General features: G+C 37.1%; 1 pseudogene; it reads left to right on the plus strand.

Moving 5' to 3' along the window:
• Positions 1 to 3755: 3755 nt before the first annotated feature.
• LOC125350031 lies at positions 3756 to 4282 on the plus strand (annotated as a pseudogene).
• The last annotated feature ends 378 nt before the right edge of the window (positions 4283 to 4660 follow it).

A 4660-nucleotide genomic window follows, 5' to 3' on the forward strand; every position in this document is an offset into this window, starting at 1 on the left:
TACCCCAAACCTGTGCCAAATACAGTATCAGTCTGTGGAGAAGAATTCACTCTTATATAATGTGATACTGGTTGCTAGAAGGGTCCTATGGTCATTTGAATGACGGATCATTAGTAATCATAACTTGTAACACTGGAATGTCTGCTGCCTTATCCAAAATGAACATGACAGACAACAGATAGATGATTGACACATAGATAGAGGTATTATGTGTGCATATATGTATGTAAATATAAACATATATATGTATATGAGTATGTGTATTTATTTCTGTACATATGCATATATATGAATGTGTCATATAAAACCCACCAAATGGGCTGGGGATATAGCCTAGTGGCAAGAGTGCCTGCCTCGGATACACAAGGCCCTAGGTTCGATTCCCCAGCACCACATATACAGAAAACGGCCAGAAGCAGCGCTGTGGCTCAAGTGGCAGAGTGCTAGCCTTGAGCAGGAAGAAGCCAGGGACAGTGCTCAGGCCCTGAGTCCAAGGCCCAGGACTGGCCAAAAAAAAAAAAAAAAAAAAACAAAACCACCAAATACTGTTGAAAAATGAGGGGGAGGCAATAAGAATATGGTAAGGGGGAGTGAATTTGTTCAAAATACACTGTGAATATATGGAAATTTCACAAGTAAACCTTTTCATAATTAAACTCAAAAATAAATAAGAAACAATTTTTGAAGGAAAGTTCCAGTCCTTGGATCAAAGTAAGTATACATGAATATTATTGAATTGGAAGAATGGGTAGATGGAGGGATAGATGGAGAATTATAAAGCTGGACATTACCAGCCAATTACCAGTGGCTCATGCCTGTAATCCTAGCTACTCCGGAGACAGAGATCTGAGGATCACCATTCAAAGCCAGCCTGAGCAGGAAAGTCTGTGAGACTCTGATCTCCAATTAACCACGCTCAGGGACAGTGCCCAGGGTCAGAGTTTAAGCCACGACCGACCAAAACTAAAAAAACAAATCTGGACATTACCAAAACACATCAAGGCAAGTAATAAAACTGTGCTGGACAGTTATAAAACTACACCTGTAATAAGAATGCTCCAGATTTGGGGGATAGAGTTGGGGGATTTCTCTATGATAGAAATGAAATTGTTGAAATTAAAATCAAGTTGAATTTTCAAATCCATCAGTTTACTCTATGCATCACTCATTTCCTATAATATATGTTATAATAAAATATACCTAGATAAAAAGTCCTCTGTTATCTGCAAACATTAGTTACCATTAGTTAATACCTAAATAATGACCAGCTTCTGGGCAATGAATTTCAGGAATATAACCTTATGCTATGCTCACAAAAATTTATTAATTACACTTATTTATTCAGCAGCTGGGACATGTTCAAGAACTTAGAAATGAATCAGACAAAAATTCTAGTCTTCATAAAGTTTACAATTTTATCAGACTGAAGAAAAAAGTAAGCAATAGCCATGATGGTTTTTAAAAAATAAAATAAAGTAAAAACAATCCCAAGGCATTGATTGTCACCTGATGATAACACAAGATCATCAAAACTGTATACACATCTCAACCACCGGACTCTCGTCAACACTACCAAACAATATGAATAAATGTTTTCTTAAGATTCTCAGCAAAGAACACTCACACACCTCTAAAAGATTCTTAATAACTTCTCACTTCACTGATGATTGCTGGTTGGAGACACTTTGTAGTAGAGTGTTATTATCTCCTTTTCACATGACCTGACCCAGTTGTTTTCTTGACTTTGCTTTAGAATAAATTTCTTCTGCATTATCTAACACAAGGTTCATGTATTCATCAAAACCAGTGATGCAGCCCTCTATTTCGATGGTACTTTCTTTAATTCCAATCTTTCCCATCCAGATTTATGGTAGGATAGTACTTTCTCTCTCCCAATTGGTTACATAGAAATGTGTATCATACAAAATTCCCAGTGTGTTATGAATGTACCCCTTATAGAAAAGATCACTTACTGTCTAATTCAAAACCTTTGAGAACTCTTTAACCCTCTTTCATGACACCTGGAAATGTTTCACAGGGTTGTTGCTCCTTCTTATGATCCCTAAGTAACTACAAATGACAGAATCTCTGGGATCAGTGCTAAGAATGAGTATAAGGGAGAAAGATACCTTCTTTTGTCATGAGCATTTTGAAGATTTTTCTTACATTGCACAACTCAGCTGATCTTTTCTTCATGGAGACAAAAAATTCCCAAGTTTTTCTTTAGTATAATGGGACAGTAGAAACATATTAAATAGAAGTGTAAAGTCCATGGTCCAGGATGCAAGCATTTCATATCTGGTCAAGAATATATTAGATACAAATGAGAAAGCACAGAGATATTTGAGGGGAAAAACACTATATGTATATATTACGTATTAGTGAGCCAGCTACTGGTGGCTAGCACCTATATTCCTTGCTACCCAGAGTTAAAACCTGAGAATTACAGTTTGAAACAGTCTGGGCATAAAAATCCATGAGACTTTTTTATTTCCAGTTAACCACCAAAAATCTAGAAGTGGAGCTGAGGCTCAAGTGATAGAGCACCAACCTTGAGCACAAAATCTCAGTGACACAGCCAAGCCCTGAGATCACGTTCCACAATCAACACACACACACATAAACACACAGACACACCAATAAATAAATTAATACTAGTGAGCAAGGAAAAATAATTTTTCAATCCAAATATAGCAAAAATAGTTTCTATGCTTCAAGCCTAGAACTTAGCACAAACATATGCAAATTTAACAAATAACAGGTAGAAGGGTGAAAACCTCACCACCGCTACTAAAGAAGCTAAGGCAAGAAGACTACGTGAGTCATGGAATGGAGAACTCTTGGGAACATGAGGAAACCCTACCTCAAAATAATGATGGAGGGCTGGGAATGTGGCTTAGTGGTAGAGTGCTTGCTTAGCATGCATGAAAACCTGGGTTCAATTCCTCAGTACGACAGAAACAGAAAAAGCTGGAAGTGGTGCTGTGGCTCAAGTGGTAGAGTGCTAGCCTGAGCAAAAGAAGCACAGAGATAGTACCTAGGCCCTGAGTGCAAGCCCTAGGACTGGCAAAATCATCATCATCATCATAATGATGATGATGGTGATAAGAATGAGGGGAATTTTTTAAAGATCAGATTTTTCTTCCATTGATATATTTATTTATATTTTTTCTCATACTTGAGACCCTTCTCTAACTTACAGACAAGTTCTGGGAAGATAATACGTCTGCCAGCACCTGAATATTGAAGTTTTAGAAGAAATTTGGAACGTTACTGCTTAAAACTGATATGAGTTCTTCAGCACACATAGCCAGGGAGAAATAACCCCAAGAATACAACATACCACCTGCATTTGCAATTTCCAATTGAAAAGTGAAAAAAGGAACAAATGTGGTCTCATTAGTTTACATCAAGGGAAAGATCTGTGCCACAATAATGTTTATTATACCAGATTATCAAACACAGAATCATATTACATATTCATATATATGATTATATGCATATATGTATGTATGTGCAGAACAGAGCCACCATTACAGTGTGTCTCATCTTCAATGATTAGTGAAAACTTGGAGAAATCAAATAATAGAGCTCAAGACACTTCCCACTCTAAAACTTTTTAAACTGAAATCATTTTTACTGGTGTCATTTTACTATTTTTGTGATTCTTAATTCTCATTTTTAAGTTGCATTTGCACCTTTGTTAAATATTAGCCCTTTAGAATAAGAAATCAGACTTGAGCCTTTTCACCAAGATGGCGCCGAAAGCAAAGACGGGAGCTCCAGCCCCTCCTAAAGCCGAAGCCAAGGAAAAGGCTTTGAAGGCCAAGAAGGCAGTGCTGAAAGGTGTCCACAGCCACAAAAAGAAGAAGATACGCACTTCCGGCGGCCCAAGACGCTGCGGCTCTGGAGACAGCCCAAATACCCTCGAAAGAGTGCCCGAGAAGAAACAAGCTTGACCACTATGCTGTCATCAAGTTCCCCCTGACCACTGAGTCAGCCATGAAGAAGATAGAAGACAACAACACACTTGTGTTCATTGTGGATGTCAAGGCCAACAAGCATCAGATCAAACAGGCTGTGAAGAAGCACTATGACATTGATGTAGCTAAGGTCAATACAATACCCTGATCAGACCTGATGGAGAGAAGAAAGCATATGTTCAACTGGCTCCTGATTATGATGCCTTAGATGTTGCCAACAAAATTGGAATCATCTAAACTGAGTCCAGCTGGCTAATTATAAATATACATTTTTTCCACCAAAAAAAAAAGAAAAGAAATCAGACTTGAAAAGTTATACTAATACCTATTTGATGATTTGGGGTAAAATATTCTTATTATCCTAAATAGAAAGAATAACACTTATACAACAGTTTCTAGTTCATAAAACCCTAAATCCACATCCATAGTTAAGAATGATTGAAAGTGTCTAGAAATTTCCACTTTCAAGTTCCATGGGAAAACTTCAAAAAATTCTTAAATTTTCATCTAGTTATGATATGGCCAAGGCATACTGGTAATAATTGTTGTATGGAACAGGGAGCGGCAACAATAAAAATCAAACTGATGTTGACATGCTCAAAAAGACATGGATACCTTGTATAATTATTAAAGTTCTAAATTTCATCATTTTTTCCTACTATCACAACCATTTGCAC

The sequence above is a fragment of the Perognathus longimembris genome, chromosome 4, assembly GCF_023159225.1.
Source record: "Perognathus longimembris pacificus isolate PPM17 chromosome 4, ASM2315922v1, whole genome shotgun sequence".
NCBI classification, from domain to species: domain Eukaryota; kingdom Metazoa; phylum Chordata; class Mammalia; order Rodentia; family Heteromyidae; genus Perognathus; species Perognathus longimembris.